This window comes from Asterias amurensis, chromosome 9, assembly GCF_032118995.1.
Source record: "Asterias amurensis chromosome 9, ASM3211899v1".
NCBI classification, from domain to species: domain Eukaryota; kingdom Metazoa; phylum Echinodermata; class Asteroidea; order Forcipulatida; family Asteriidae; genus Asterias; species Asterias amurensis.
In genome coordinates this window covers 6,116,897-6,134,205 of record NC_092656.1, presented here as the reverse complement: position 1 = coordinate 6,134,205, position 17,309 = coordinate 6,116,897, and the positions used below count along the sequence as shown (strand labels likewise).

The 17,309-nt window shown below is 38.7% G+C and overlaps 1 protein-coding gene across 4 annotated transcripts in view; it reads right to left on the bottom strand.

Annotated features, from left to right (window-relative positions):
• Positions 1 to 10,549: 10,549 nt before the first annotated feature.
• LOC139941842 (serine/threonine-protein kinase ULK3-like) overlaps positions 10,550 to 17,309 on the bottom strand; it is a 181,249-nt gene continuing 174,489 nt past the window's right edge. For 2 of the 4 annotated variants that reach the window (XR_011786632.1, XR_011786630.1), the window contains exon 16: positions 10,550 to 10,646. The gene's annotated coding sequence lies outside the window, so the exon portion shown is untranslated. Of the gene's footprint in view, positions 10,647 to 15,972; positions 16,751 to 17,309 lie in introns of those variants that run through there. The other 2 variants (XR_011786631.1, XM_071938471.1) reach the window with 1 other exon arrangement.

Below are 17,309 nucleotides of genomic sequence, written 5' to 3'. Positions count from 1 at the left end.
GGTCACTGTTTGATATGATGAAAATCAATTGTCGTCATGTAGGCCTGTACCAGGGCTAGACTTCGTTCAGCTGTTTATAAGCAGAAATGGTATAGCTAAGCACGATCATAACACAATCTTGCTTCACCAGAATAAGGTTACCAGCCAAAATACCACACGTCCCAATGTACCATCTTGACTATTTTGCTGCTTAGCAGAAATGTAATATAAATTCCTGCTGCATCAGCTCTATGAAATCGAGCCCTTGTGACGTCAGTGATGGATGCACTGCTAAAAATGTTATTCTTGAAATAAGAAAAACATCTTATTTTGAGAAAATTTGTCTTGTGTCACTCCCAAGAAAAAGTTTCTAGGGAGTGACACAAGAAATATATTCTCAAAATAAGATGTTTTTCTTGTTTCAAGAATACCAGTTTTAGCAGTGTGCATGGGGTGAGCGTTTGAATGTTAGGTTCATTTAGGAAAAAGGTAGTGTGAGAAAATGCGTTAATGGAGACACTGGAAAGACACTCGAGACCTGAAACAGCATAAATCCAAGGCATTAGCTAGAGGTCGAGTTGGTCTAACAAAAGTTATCACAAAACATTAAAAAATCAATGCATTTCTTTGAAAATCTCATAACTGAATGTTATAATTCAAACATTATCTATGATGTTAAAGGCTCACCTTAAAACATGAGACTTATATAAACACTGGGTGGCAGCAGACTTCAATTCACTGTTTTCGGATGTGCGCATGCTCAGAATTATGTAAATAATAAACAGTTCATGAGATACACGAACTTCACGACTGTAAATACTTGTAATTTACTTTCAGAGTGTAAATTGAGAGAAATGTGAAAATTGAATTGAGAAGAATTGTACAATGGTCGTTTTTCAAAATGGTGGTCAACTTGTCCATTTCATTGAGTGTACTGGCCATTCCTGAGGATACAGGAATTATGGTGTCATCCCGGAATCAGTTTGGCATAATAATGTGTGTGTGATGATAACAGCTTAAGAGGAAGCAAGGAAGGTGGTAGAAGCACTGGTTTTTGTAGCTTTAGAGGAGTAAGAGTTTTGACAAGTATCAGACGATACGAAAAGGAATTTGTGAGTGTTTTGCACTTGTGTAAAAATTAACATAATGTCCAATATTGCATTCTTCAAAAAATAGTTTCATATATTTTAGAAACTCAGAATTTTAAAATGTACATTCATACTGTCTCAAGATGAATGCCAGAGCGAGTCGTAGTTCAAATGTGTGTAGAGTAGAGGGATCAGTGAAATGGTTTGAGACCATGTCAGTGGTGGGTTGTCATGAGGTTGTGAATTCAAATCTCCACTGTTCTCCACCCCCCCTCCCCACCCTCAAAAACATCTCATCCCCACCCCTTAACAACTTCCCCTCCTCACCCACATCAACCTTCCCAACCCCTCAACAAAATAAATAAATCTTGGTTAAATAAAAAGAAAAGTAAAGAGAGGATGAGATGAGATAGATCAAGTTCTCCAATCTTCTAAATCACCTCCCACCCCTCAAAAAGAGTCCCTTCCCCAACCCCAACAACATTCCTTCCCAAACCCTGGGAACAGAATAAACAAATACCGGTGTAAAAACAAAAAATATAGAAAGTAAAGAGAGGGTGAGATGAAACATATCAAGTCAAGTTCTCAACTCTTCTACATCCCCCCGTACCCCGCAAAACAACCCTTCCCCCTCCTCACCAACATCCACTCCCCCAACCCTTCAATACTCCTCCCCACCCTTCAACAAAATATAAATACCGGTGTAAACAAAAACAAAAAAGTAAAGAGGGGACGAGGCGAGGTCAAAACATCTCCTCCCTACCCCTTAACAACCCTCCTCCCCCAACAACCACCCTACACTCAACATCCACTGTAAATAATATGAACAGATAGGACAGAGATTGTGATATGAGACAGAAGTGAAGATGATGATGAAGCATGCCCCAGAGGTAAAAGCAGATTGCTTGAAAAGGTGACACATTGTTTGCTAAACGTTGTAAGATGTGATTAACTTTAACTAGACTGTAGTAAGTATAGATTGAACTTTAAGTGTGGATGGGTGTGTGAGTGTGTGGTTGTTTGTTTAAGAATGAATATGTATTAATCATTATACAGAGATTATCTTAGGAATAAAGGTGATAAATACGGGTATCTTTTTGTATGACTTGCTATGAACGAATGAGGTTGCGCGTTGACAAAATACGGATACCAAGTAATCGAGACGATGGTCGGTTGTTGCGAGCTAAAGATGAACCTTGCGAAAGTGATAAACATTATGATTTTATTTCGAGCCCTCCTCTCTCTATACGTCCGTTTAAGAAGACCCAGGGCTCCGGGGGCCAGGCCCAAGTAATCATCGTATTGCCCCCCGAACGAGAAGCCAAGCCAGGGGGATAGGGGAGAGAAGATCGAGGGCCGGAGTGATTTCCACAACCTTAGAATGCGAACCCACGAGCTGATGCTTCCCCTAAACTGGTGGCAATGAAATCTGTTAATCATCGCGATTTGACGGCACAACTTGATGCCTTCGGCGGGAATCAAACGGTTCAACAAACCCTGTTTCTTGCTCCTGTACTATCCCCGGTCTTTTTCACTTGATCTTGCTCCAACAAACGCGCATTTATTTGATGTGCCAGAAAGCCAGATTTGAAAAGAAAGAGTTTAAGCCTGCCCTCTTCTAAAAAAAAAAAAAAAAAGTCCACGGGAAAACATCTGACTTTTACTGAATACCGTGGGAACGTTGCATCGATAATCGCAGGCAATCGCAGCCCGCCGACGGGGTAGCTCGGCCTCTCCCTACACGATGCCCGGACACGGATATTGGATCCCGCCGGCGGTTGGGATCACTCGGGTGTTTATCAAAACGGCTGGAAAACAGCCTAGGATGCCGCTTGGCATGTTCACTGACCTGACAGAATAAATGGCAAAGAATTTAAAGAAGCATTTCCTCCAAGTCATGAAGTCGGCTTATTAAAATGTGAATGTAGGCTTCGGTCTCATTCCGAATTGAAATGATTTTTTTCCTTCTAATTGCGACAAGTTGATGTTATACTGCAATTTGTAGAACTGTACATGCCTCGTATTATGGCGAAGTGATATAAGCAAGTTAAGAAATCTAGATGAACGTTTTGAATGTTGGGAAAGTGAGGTCTCGATTGCATTGGAATCATTAGGGGCTTCTAAAGAATCCGAACACGAAATTACACGACGGTTTGATGCTCTGTTATATTTCGGTTTTGTAATCATGAAATGTTAAAATCATTGTCACCATGCTGTTCTCCTTTGTGTTTGGTTCCCTGTGTATCCAGTAACAATCTTTACTCTATGGAAAAGAAGCCAGGCTTCTTTTTTAGCTTTCATCTACGTTATCTGTAACATTGATTATAACTAGAGTGGGTTCGAGTAGATTACTGCGTTACTGGGTCAAGTCACGCTCGTGAGCGCAGGGAAATCGCTAAATAAGCGAACAACCATACGCTCGACAGAGCGAATCGTGCAGAACAGCGGAAATGTCAAAGGTCAAGGTTCACTGATAATGTTAATTTCCCCCCAACAATTTTAACAAAAATACTATTGTTGTTTATACGTGTTTGCATAAGAGAACCCACTTCTTTTGTTTTTGATGTTGAGTGATATACAATTAATTATAGAGCATAAATCTAAAATGCTATTTTACAATAATTTGTCTCTTTTTATATGAACATTTTAAAGTCCCGGCTGTTCGCCTTCGTGATATCACTAACCCGGGTCAGCCCTCTGGTAGTGACTTTTCTTTATAATACGCTGGCATCGTGTGAGACGTTTTACCATGTGTTGATTCCCTTCACCCAGGTGGAAACTGTAATTGTTTTAAGTGGTATCCTTGGGTCCACATGCCATAATGAAACTATGATTGGGTGCCAGGGATATCATTTTAAAGGCAGTGGACACTATTGGTAATTACTCAAAATAACAATATAAGCATAAAACCTTACTTGGTAACGAGTTTCTGACTATTTTTATATTTTAAATGTTTTTAAAAATAAATTAATTCAGGGGAGTTGTTGTTTATATTTTGTTTATTAGTATCTTTGTAGGTAATAGGGAGAGGGTGATAGTATAAAACATTGTGAGAAACGACTCCCTCTGAAGTAACGTAGTTTTCGAGAAAGAAGTAATTATCCACAAATTTGATTTCGAGACCTCAGAATTAGGTGAGGTCTCGAAATCAAGCATCTGAAAGCACACAACTTCGTGTGACACGCTTTTTTTTCTTTTATTATTATCTCGCAACTTTGACGACAAACTGAGCTCAAATTTTCACAGGGTTGTTATTTTATGCATATGTAGAGTTACATCAAGTAAGAAGACTGGTCTTCGACAATTACCAATAGTGTCCAGTGTCTTTAAGTTGTACGCGTTACGGTAATAACATTAATAAACTTGAAATTATAAGATGCAAAAAACACATGTCGAGTGCGTAGAGTCATTGCCATCTCGGGCGTAGCATTATTATAAATACACATCCACCGTTTTGTTTAAGTAATAATATTGCCAATCATGATTCGTTTTAACGCAAAAACTGAGAGCATTGATTGCGTTTTCCTCGAGATTTTCTGACTATTTTTATATTTTAAATGTTTTAAAAAATAAATTAATTCAGGGGAGTTGTTGTTTATATTTTGTTTATTAGTATCTTTGTAGGTATTCATTGTAAATACTTAAATATGCAAATATAGATATATAAGATAGTAATATGTAATAACTGGTATTTTACAATAACATTATACCTGTATAAACTTAAGTGTCAAATTTAAATTTAAAGTCTTTTTGGAAGAGTATATAAATTTCAAACTTGTTTAGTTTCAGGAAAATTTCATCTGATTGGGCCGTCAAGCTTTTTTTTTTTTTACAAAAAAAAAAACCCCGGCAAATTACATGTGTGTGTGTTGTTAATTGAAGAAACGTACACACACAAAAGTTCTCAATGTTTTGGAGAGTGGCAAGATGACCAGGCAACTGCCTTCATCTTAGACTTATTTTGTTGAATCAGAGTTCACCTTTAGCCAGTTGCATTGCGATTGGAGAGCGGTAAAGGCTTTTACCCATATAACCGTACATGTATCTTACTCAACACTTATGTCATAACATATTTTACGGTACTTAAACAAAACATGATAATTTGTTAAATGAAAGGTAACAGTCAAAAGGGCTTCTTGGATGCTGTCTTTTTCGGCCTTGTCTGGAAAGTGTTGACGTAAATTATGTATCTGTACATTAAAATGAAGAGCATACCTGTCGTTTTGTTTGAAAAATATCGGTGCAACTCAAATTTTAAAATGAAAAATTTGTACGTAAAAAATGGCTTCAAAAAGAAAGAAAACTAGTTACAAAAACACGGCAGATTGACAGCCATGATTCAGCTCATAGAAAGGCTCTTTTGTTGATTTGCCAGAGTTCACCTTTAGCCATTTGCATTGCGATTGGAGATAGGTAAAGGTATATGTTTACCCATATAACCAACTGTATATGTACCTTACTCAACAAAACATGATACTTTGTAAAATGAAATGTAACATTAACAGATTTGTGGTATTGGTTCACCACAAAAGGCAGGTATACTTAACGTTGTGGTCCAGTTGTTAAACTGCAGGACTTGTGGGTTCGAGTTCTCAAAGGCTAACAACTGACTTTACAATGACTAGAATAAGTATTGTCGTCTACTTATAGTGAATCAATTTCTTGATTTGTGGAAATCATAATCATAGCAGTTAAAGGTTGGCTGTTGCCAGGCTTTGTGTTTGTATTCTCCTCCCGTCAGAAAAAAAAACTGACATTGAGCACTGGATTACATTGTAATAAGATGTGTAATTATAAAACTAGTATATCATAATAAACACGCTACGTGTAACTGTTTAAATGTCAGTGATGATTTATATTGTATACTAAAATATAAAACATGCAGGCCATGTGATCATTTTCTTAATAAAAGGCCACATGATAAATGACTGGTTAAAATGTTGTGTTGTATCTGATATTCCATATTGTGAATAAATACATATAGATTAATATTATACGAAGAAAACAGTTTATGTTTCAGTTCTTTTTACGAAGGTTTCAGTTAGAGTGTACGACCGACTGTACGAAGTGAAAATGTGGAAAAGGTGGGCTACCTATACTTTATACATTGTACAATCGGGTGAGGTATTTAACCATGAGTTGCTTCCCTTCACCCGGGTGTAAATACAAATTTGCATTGTAATGTTCTTGAGTCCACACGCCACGATAAAGTATAGATGCACTTTATAATCGGATACCAGGTATAAAAACGTTACAGGCACTAGACCATATTGCTAATTGTCAAAGACCAGTCTTCTCAGTTGGTGTATCACGCATAAAATAACAAACTTGTGAAAATTTGAGCTCAATTGGTCGTCGAAGTTGCGAGTTAATAATGAAAGAACAAACAACCTTGTCACACGAAATGCTTGATTTCGGGACCTCAAAATCCGATTCTGAGGTATCGAAATCAAATTCGTGAAAAATTACTTCTTACTCGAAAACTACGTTACTTCAGAGGGAGCTGTTTCTCAAAATTGTTTATACTTTTATAGTGGGTAATTACCAATAGGCCTAGTGTCTATACTGCCTTTAAAGCATAGAAGAAAAAAACAAATCAAAACCAAAATCTTTATTGCCCAATCTTGAAAAATATAAAACTGGAAAATCTACATGTCTAAATTATTCTGCACGCAGTTCCTTCCATAATTTGTGATTCTATTAAATGTTATCCAAACTACACGTAAAATTATTGAAAGAAGAGATGTCATCATCTGACAAGTTGTTTATTTGATGAGATCGCCTTCGGGAAAAAAAATCAGACACAAGAGACTTGTTTTTTAACTCATTTATTTTTCTTTCAGAGAACAGACGAGCCAATTTCCAATAAACTCAACGCCCACGTGCGCTTTATCCCCCCTGTCAACATGTTCCAGGTAATTAATTCTTTCCACATTCGCACTCGATGTGTTGCCCGGGCCAAGTGACATCCTCGTATGTCCCCTTGAAGAAGTGAACTTTTTACGCTAGCAGTTTGGTGAGTGCTGCAGTTCTCATTCTACACGCGGACCTATATCATGGTGGTGAGAGGGTCTGACGGCAAGGATCAAGAAGCATGCGAGTCGCCGACGTATCACTTCACTTAAAGGCACTGTAGCCGATTTCACAAAACGCTATGATTTGAATCCTATCTCGAGTATAAGGACGAGCAACTCGTCCTAACTTAGGATGGGTTCAATGCGTCCTATAACGTATGGATACAGAACTTAACTCATCCTAAGATTAATCCTAAGTTAGGAAGAGTTTGTTGAAATCGACGGCTGAACACGTTTTTTGGTAATTGTCAAAGACTCACTTGGTGCATAAAGGTCTTCCTCCATGCTTGGTGTACATATGCATGAAATAACAAACCTGTGAACATTTGGGTTTAATAAGTCATCGAATTTGCAAGAGAATAATGAAAGAACAACACACTTGTTTGCATTGTTTGCTTTCAGATGCATAATAAAAGGCTTCAGGCTTGAAGTCTTTTACTACTGAGTCAGAAACTACGTTACTTCAGAGGGAGCCGTTTCTCACATAGTTTTATACTTAACAACAGCTCTCCGTTGCTCGTTTCCAAGTATGTTTTTATGCTAACAGTTTTTTTAAGTAGTTACCAATAGTGCCCATCATGGGTCGATTTCACAAAGATTTAGGACTAGTCCTAACTTATAGGACTGGTCCTCGGCGACAATAAAAGATCATGTCGTGATAAGACAAGTATTAACTCTTTGTGAATTCCACCCCTACCTTTAACCCCAAACTCAACAAAGTCACATCTTTATGGGTGGCAGCATTACCCTCATCCAAAATCGCACGGGAGGTTCTCTGTATCTCCCGTGAAAACCTGACTGGCTCTACAAAATGCGCGGTCACGAAATCCCCATCTCTGAAACACCAACCTCAGACGCTCGAGTCACGGGATTTCGAAAAAGTCCTCAATTATAGGTGAGTCGACATTTCTTAACGAGTCAATTGGTAGGAACTACACGTTCCTATGACATCAGAAAAGTACAGTTTAACTTCTTAAAGGGGGGGGGGTTGTAAGTACCATAGACTATGGCTTTGCGTGGAAATCAGTTTGTCTATATATAGCTCGACACACCTGCAGCATTAATTGTCACAGGCGTCGTTTCACTCAATCTTGCCCACTTACAGTTTTCATGAAAACTGTTATTTGCTTAATATTGCTTTAGAATTGTCTGCTTAGAAGAAACATCTGTATATACTCAGCGCCTTGAGAAGGTCTACCTTGTTTGGTAGATACGTGTGGTATATACAAGACTTTGATATTAAGAAATAAATAGAATGCAGTCACAAGTTCTGACCATCTTCTGACCATCTTCTTGAATTAGAACGTAATTTACCCAGCAAGTAGATATACACATGGTGTTAATACTGCAAACCAAAACAATAATGAAAAAAAATCACAGTTACTATTACAACACTTTAGCAAATAAAAAGTGTATCCACTTCTGAAGAAATCCCCTGCAAGCCACGACAGAGAAGCGTTGTTATCCTATCATCGCATGGCTTCGAAATGATTGCTTAGTTTCCCTCAGGAAAAAGAAAAGAGCTTATGTATATTGAGGAAGAGTAACAATCAAAAGCACCGGCGTGCCAGCACATGCTTGCATCGCGAAGTACTGCCACGCGGTATAGTGTATAGACCGAACTCTAATCTGTGCTATCGTATGACGATAGCATGTAATGCTATTACGTTGCGGATAATGCAAAGTGATATCTCCGTGTGGTAATACTTCACTCTGGTTATTGCTCACATCTCCAATAGTGTTATTAATCCTTTTTTTTTTATTGCGGCTGGAACTCCTAATTTTGATTTGTCTCTTAAGTAAATAATAATGAATCAGTTTTATTGGAGTCATGTTTCATATACAGTACAGAGAGGTGAGATTAAAGATTCTCCTTTACATATGCCTGCCCAGACATTTAGATTTTGAACATGTTTCAAGACAAAGTATACCTTTTGTTTTTGGATTGTTTTAATCCTGAATATAAATGTAGAAGTACACATGCAATAAAACTGACATCTGAAAATGGTCGCGTTTTTTATATATCGTATGAAAAATAATCCCTAAATAGGCATCCGGAATCTGAGAAGCGTTACTGACAGTTACGTTCCTCAAACTTTGGAGATAAAAAATATATATTTTTGTTTACTTCTAGGTGAAATGTTATTTTAAAATGCTTCATACTATCGACAGCTGCTTTAGGCTTCTAACCAAACGTTTTAATTTCTGGATTTCAAGAGTGGATACCAAAGCTACATTCCTCCAACCATTGTTGTCCCTTAAACATTTGCCAATGAAAATGAAATGTCCTGTCAAAAACGAGATAAAACGCCTAAAAATTGAACCCTGTGGGACACCAGAATTTTAAAGGCCCCGCCAAACACACCTGTTTCAACATGGCGGTCTCGTTTGATTACACAACATATTGCTGATTATAATTTACAATTCAAACCACAGTCCCTTCGTCTACGTTATTAGTACCTTATAAATTGTGATTGTCTATTCCTTGTAATAAGAAAAGGCTCCACTCGTGTTGCATGACAAATTGATTGTGATTTCCTGAGCTAGGGTCTATTCTTGGTAGATTCATTATAGAAAACCACAAGTCTCGGTTGTAGAATGGCGCCATGGGGCAATCTTGCAAACACCTCATCGTCTGGGAGATCGGCTTGTCTTTAAAGCCCGTACAACTCCAACTTGGTCCAAGTATCATTGCTTTGACACAAGAGTAGAGCCGATCAGGAAAACAAAAAAAGTCAAAATATCATGACATAACGATGCTCGATTTGCAACCGATTTCCTGTCCTGTCTGCACGTTGTCCAGAGCTGTTATTAGCTGGAGCATGTCTATGCAATCTATTGGTCTCAAATTAATAAAGGAGCTTGTCGAAAGCATTATTACATCAATAAATTGGTCCCAGTAGAATTGCTGGGACACAAACATAAAGCCATTAGAAAACAAAATTACAATTCAAAACACAAAGTCATATAATGATGCTCCATTTGCAACCGATTTCCTGGATATTGTTGCTGGGCAGAAACGTTGCCAGACGATGCTGTTATATAGCTGGAACAGATCTTGGCAATATTAGGTACTCTTTTATGGTCTCTGTTCAGAGCTGGTTAAAGGCATTGGACAATATTGGTAATTACTCAAATTAATGATTAACATAAAAACTCACTTGGTAATATGCACTAGTTGAGAGCTGTTGAAAGTATAACACATTGTGAGAAAAGGCTCCCTCTGAACATGGAGGTAGATGTACTTTTTTAAGGGGAATTCTCACTTAAATTTGAATTTTATAGGGTATTTTAGACCTGCAGCCTTTTGTTTAGTCATCTGAAAGAACATAAGCCTACCTTGTGCAAAAAGGTTGTTTTCCCTTTCGTCATTCTCTTGCAACTTTGATGAGGTTTTTGCAGTGGCACCGTGTGTGAATCTCTTAAACTTGTGGTTCCACAAGAACCGGTGGTATTACACTTCAACATTATGACCAGTATGCTCAGAACGTCTTCAGTTGAAGATCTGTGAGGCATGATGAGCATCGATTTCATATTTTCAGAAGTTAGTTTTAATATTTTATATGAAAACAAGTGGATCAATACTCTTGTAAAATCAAATGTCTTGCACTCCATTCCAATATTGCGCAACAACATATCTGCAGTCATTGGATTGCAACAAATAAAACATCTTAAATTATTGATGTACAGTGGAGACAGTGGTAAATTATTCAGGAAAACTTTAGAAAAGCTGTCTGGTACCAAATTGAAAAGAAGGAGATGCGAAACTGATTGGAAAAAAAAGGGAGTTAAAGGCACTGAATACTCTTGGTAATTACTCAAAAATAACTTGGTAACGAGCAATGGAAAGCTACTGATAGTATAAAGCATTGTGAGAAACAGCTCCCTCTAAAATAGTAACGTATTTTTGAAGAAAAGAGGTAATTTCTCAATCAATTATGAAAAGACTTCACGCCTGAAGCCTTTTAGGCATCTGGAAGCACACAAAGTAACGCAACAATGGTGGTTTTTCCTTTCATTATTCTCTTTCAAATTCAATGATCAATTGAGCCCCAAGTTTTACAGATTTTTTATTTTTATGTTGCGATACACCAAGTTAGAATACTTGTCTTTGACAATTACCAAATGTGTCCAGCCGTCGATTTCACCAAACTCTTCCTTACTTAAAATTATTCTTACGACTTATAGGACAAGTTAAGTTTCGAATCCGAAGACGTTATGACGCATTGAACCCATCCTAAAATAGGTCTCGTCCTAACTTGAGAGAGGAACAATCCTAGAGTTTCGTGAAATCGGTTGCAGTGCCTTTAAGGAAAAAAAAACCTCCAATCCAACGATGCTATTAAATTTACGAGGTCTAATATTCGGCATGAGTTTCTAGAGAGACGAAAAAGGGCTCATCTAGAAGGGAGAGGTTTTTCATAATTAGTGTATGGTCGGCAGTCGGTTCCATGACAATCACCGAGACCCTGATGAGAGTAGAGACCCGAGAGCCGCCCGGGCGACCTATCAGCACCGCTCGGCTGTAGTGATTTACCATACCATCAATCATTGCCTCCAACTCTAATTGGCAAGACTATACAGAATAATTTGCGCGGGGAAAGGGCATAGTGAAGAAGAGAGAACAGAATACCCTGGGTTTATTATCTTTCTCGGGCGTTTGTTGTACTGAAAGTCGACCCAGGCACGGACCCATGTCTACGGCACGTGTCTCTGTGAGGTTATCATAGTCTTTTGTCGGTCTCGGTTTGTTCGGTGTTTTTTTTTTTGTGCGTTGGTTAAAAAGCTACAATGCGCGACGGTTGGTGTTAACTTACAGAATGGAGAGGCAATCAATTTTCATTTAACACAAATATCAATTTCACTCGCGATCAATTGTCATGGTAAGGGTTTTTCCAAAGACAGAATTGAAAAAAAGAACAACATTCAGTACGATGATTCTAAAAACATTGGCATTTTAGAGTACACTTAGGATTGAAAACAAGAACGTTATGAACGTCGCTTAAAATCACCCACATTTTGTTTTGTTTAGGGCCGACTCTATGGTAACCCGGTAGTGTCATATGAATGTGTTAATAACTCAAAATGGCTTAATAAAGAGCGTATTGATCATGTGACCTTTGCTTACAGTAAGTGTGACCTTGTACATTCTCTTACTAGTCTGTCAGGCAAGAAACTGCTGATCATGGGGAAACCTACATTTTGCGTCATAATTTACACATAAATCCAAGAGTTATGAAAGTAAAAGCTGGACAAGTTTTGAGATGTGCCCCCTTTCATCATGTCAAAAGTTGATGCGATGTGACGTACAATCTTCATAAAATACGAGACTTTATGTTTTCTTCCATTAAGCTGTGTACAAATCGTGCCTGCAGGAAGTCCAGGCTCTGTGGCTCTTTTGTAAACATGGTGATGTCACAGGTCACATTGTCTGTAGGGTTTTAAAAATTAAATATGGATGGTCGGGTTGGCGTTGTGGTATCTTTCCTCGCCTTCCACCTCTAGAGGGCCCTGGTTCGATTTCCACTGGGGCACCATGCGGATTGGGTTTCCAGTTACTGCGTGGGTTTTCCCTGGAATAACTCTCAGGGGTTTTCCTCCCACATTTAAAGCTTTCTTAAATGTCTTCTCTCCATTGAGTTCTAGGCTACAGTGATTATGTGGGCTCTTGGCTTCCAAACCAGAATAAATGAAATTGAATGAAATGAAAGATGCACTTAACGGATCGGGTATAGGTATCTCATTAGCATAAAAAACAAAACGTCAGGAATAATTAAACGCCGTTGTTGATTGGTTCCCAAAATCAGCCAATAGAAAAAACTTGTTTTTATGGTCAGATAATTAAGCTGAATAAATTCAAAGGTCGAAGTCGTAAAGTGTGGTTAGCACTCTCATCAGTTCTTTACAACACAAACAACAACACGATGGCACTACTTACAGCGAAGACTCGTTCAGAGAAAATTTGCATAAAACCCATTTCGTTTCGCGCCAGGAAATTTGCAATTAAAGTCCTGCCCACGCACTACATAACCACCCATGCTATTGAAGCCCCCATGTTCCTCTCTTTAGATTATTCCTACGCACACCGATCTTTCAATTAAAAAACAACAAGGGAAAACAACCCGCTCGCAGTTTAAACCCCCGCTGACGACATGTATTGACAGAAAGACCCGATTAATTTGGAAAAGACATGAATTTAAATGGACTGGTTTAAAATGTTGGACAGTATTTATTCACACAGGGGTTGTTAAAGCTTGGCCGGACTAGTTTCGTCCGCAGCAGGGGCTAGTTCTTGCATAAAGCAAGTTTCTGAAAAGGCAAAATGAATATGCGGAGGTTTTCGCACCACTGTGAATTGGACAATTAATTGTTTTCAAACATAAAGGTTTCCTGATTGGGGACATTGATATCCTCATTGGGAGAAGAAGGTTCTAATCAGGGTAGAAGTATATCACAATAAGGGTAGTTTGCTTGCAACACACAAATGTTTCCCGATTGGGGATATTGATATCCTCATTGGGAGAAGGTTCCAATCAGGGTTGAAGTTTATACCCCAATTTGGGTAGTTTGGTTGTTATACATTTTATACCGCCCATTTCCCATACATAAATGGAAAAAAAAGGTTTCCAGATTGAGAAATTGATATCTTCATTGGGAGAAGTAGGTTCCAATCAGGGTAGAAGTATATCCCAATTGGGGTAATTTGGTTGATATACATAAAGGTTTCCTGATTGGGATATTGATATCCTCATTGGGAGAAGTAGGTTCAAATCAAGGTAGAAGTATCTCACATTTGGGGTAGTTTAATTATTTTTTAAAAAATGGGTCTCAATCAGGGTAGAAGTATATCCCAATGTGAGCAGTTTGGTTGTTACTACTGTGATCAAAGATGCAAATGGGAAATTCCACGAATCAGCAAATCCATTCGACAGCAAAGAATGCGGTTTGCTGGCCACTCCTGGCGTAGGAAACAGGAACTCGCTGGAGATGCAGGATGGAATGAACGACAGAGAAAGATGGAAGAAACACCAAGACAGAAAGCCGAGCAAGCTCGACCTGATGATGATGACGTGAATCGGAGGGACTGAATGAAGAGCAAAACTAAAACACAAGCAAACTCTGACTTGCAAACCGGCGGCTCCACTTCCTCGACGAAAGAAGATGAAATACGGAGATCTTCAACCTGTCAATATTTAACTTTTGTCGCCAATATTTCACTTGGTGAGGTATAGGCAATCTCGCTGCGGTGTTTATACAGCGAGTGTGACCTCAGTACAAGCGCGTCTTGGTTTCCCTCATCCCACGGTTGTGGCAGCTCATTGCACGGCTGGTATTTACTCTGTACTTGTAAACACGTAAGACAAGACGGCAGTTGGTAATTTACTGCGGATAGTAGATGGATGTGGGATTGGGAACTGAGTGGAGAATGAGTCAATGGGGGAAGGATGTGGGTGCCCCTCTCGAGAATAAAATGGGGAATTTAGATTGGTGGAGACGGTGGGAATTTAGGGTAAATATGGATAGGACGATATTGGTTCTTTCTCTGTGACCTTTTCGTTGGATTGTCGTGCAAAGAACTTTGAGTACTCATGACTCTACCCGATTCCTTTCGAATACTATGATTATGAAGAAGAAAATCCCCAAAACATAGTGCCCAAACCTAAGCCCATCCTCGATTTTAAAGGGAAAGTTATACTACTTTGGTTTTGGAATCGTTCGAATGTTTTAATCCAAAACAAGTGTAGATGTACAACAAAACGATTAACTGTGCACATTTTTATTTCAAAAGGTGGTAGCTATTTTGAGATAATCGCAGAAGTCCGGAGCGTATATGTGTCCAAATCAACGACACCAAAACGAGGCAGTACGGGAAAACAACAAGGCCCCAAGCCATTGGAGTAAGTATGCATAAAATGATTGTCAAGCAGAAACAGGGTACCAGCCGAAATTCCCAGTCACTCACAGTGTCGTTTGAGTCTGGTGCCCTGCTATAATTGGTGAGATGTTTATGTAGGACGAGGTCCCATTTTCCTTGGCTTTAGGTTTAATACAGGGTACCAGCCGAAATTCCCAGTCTTTCACAGTGTCGTTTGCGGCTGGTGCCCTGCTATATAATTGGAGAGATGTTTATGTAGGTCCCATTTTCATTGGCTTTAGGTTTAATAAAGGGTTAGAGCCGAAATACCCTATTTTTTACAGTGTCGTTTGCGGCTGGTGCCCTGCTATACATATTGAAATGTTTGTGTAGCACGAGGACCAGTATTCTCTGGTTCCAGGTTTAAGACAGGGTACCAGCCGAAATTCCCAGTCTTTCACTGTGTCGTTTGAGTCTTGTGCCCTACTAATTATGAAATATTTATGGAGGACGAGGTCCCATTTTCCCGGCTTCGGTTATGAAGCGTATAAGGCATGGCTTTGACCTTGCAGTTATTTTCACGCATGAGCAGTGAGGCACCTCGAGCTAGCCGCCTTTATGTTGGTGCAGAATAATGCCAAATGCGTAATCCACGAGTATATTGGCAGACATGGTGTAGTAAAAATGCATTTCAATTCATCTTCAGATCTGACTACACAAAGCAGAAACCATGCTCATTGTTCGCAATTACAAACAGTACAACGTAATATTGAATGTAAAGTGACAGACGGTTTTGGTAGATGTATTGCTGGGCAACGATTAATTCAAATGAGTCTTAGAGTATTATTCCTTTATATTTTTCTTCGAACATGGATGGAGAACCATACGTGTTTTTGTACACAAAATAAATCAAACATTCAATTCACTTGAACATCATTTATTTCCAAATTCCTCAATCAATATAAATACAGTGTAAACAAAGTGATACAAGAATTTTAGAAATTTGAGGAACATCCAGCCAAGCAAGCACAGCTTGTGTTAGGGAGTGCCAATATAAAAACAATCACAATGGAATATTATTTTTGAATATTCTTTATAACCCGATGCAAATTTAACATCTATTAATCACAATAAGAGTTAATACATACAGAACAGTCAAAGCACAAATCACATCTCAAACATATACATGGGAAAACAAAACTCACATATTATTTCCACTGTAAGAATGAAAATGAAAACAAGATTACGGGGAAAAAGAAGATTTTTTCATCTTTACCCACGTGCAATGAAAATCAGCATACATTGTTCAGTATGAAACAATTGACAAGGAAAAGACATGAAGAATTATTCATGATAGGCTTTGCTGCTAATTACACCTCAACTGAACTTCTCCATGGAAGGAAGCCATGTTGCAAAGGTCAGGGTTCACCTGACTAGCCCCTGCCATTGTTCCTCAACTTATATTCTGCAATGATGCAGCTTTTAAAGTTCCGTGGCCTCTTTTGTGCACGTCAGAGACTTGCCTCACTGCTTAAAGAAGTATAATTTAACCCTGACGGCAGAAATGGCAGCCAAAGACAAAAGCCCGGTGCGTTTCCTCCTTCCCTCCACTGCCAGCCAACTCGTCCTTGTACGGTGTGGCGAGGGACGTCCGTGAGAGACTACTGGTCCCTGGATATGCCACCTCGTACCTTCCCCGCATAAAATATCCATCCAAGATAATCATCGAGACCCGGCCCTCACGTAGCTCACGTCTACACAAAAAGCCAAGAAAATTGTCATTAATCTAGAGTCTTATAACGACTCTCTGATGCGATTGGAGACTCAGGTGGTTTATATGACTTGGCTGCATCGCTAAACAATCAAACGTACGGCAAATTCACTCTGACAGCTCCATAAATTGGCGGGAAATGATGGAGCTATACGCGTGGCTCCACTTGAAGTAAAGAAAATCAGCATGAAAATTCTCTTAAAGGCACTGGACACCATTGGTTATAATTACTGACAATAATTTTGAACATAAAAACTTACTTGGTAACGAGCAATGGAGAAATAGTATAAAACATCAGAGAAACGGCTTCCTTTGAAGTAGCATAGTTTTAGAGAAAGAAGTAATTGCTCACAAAAATATTTGAATTGAACTCCAGACCTCAGCCGAGGTCTCGAATTCTCTGAAAGCACACAACTTATGCGACAAGGGTGCTTTTCATTCCATTATTCTCTCGCAACTTCGACGAACAATTAAGTTCAGAGGAACTGGACACCTTTGGCAGTTGTCAAAGACCAGTATTTTCACTTGGTGTATCTCAACGT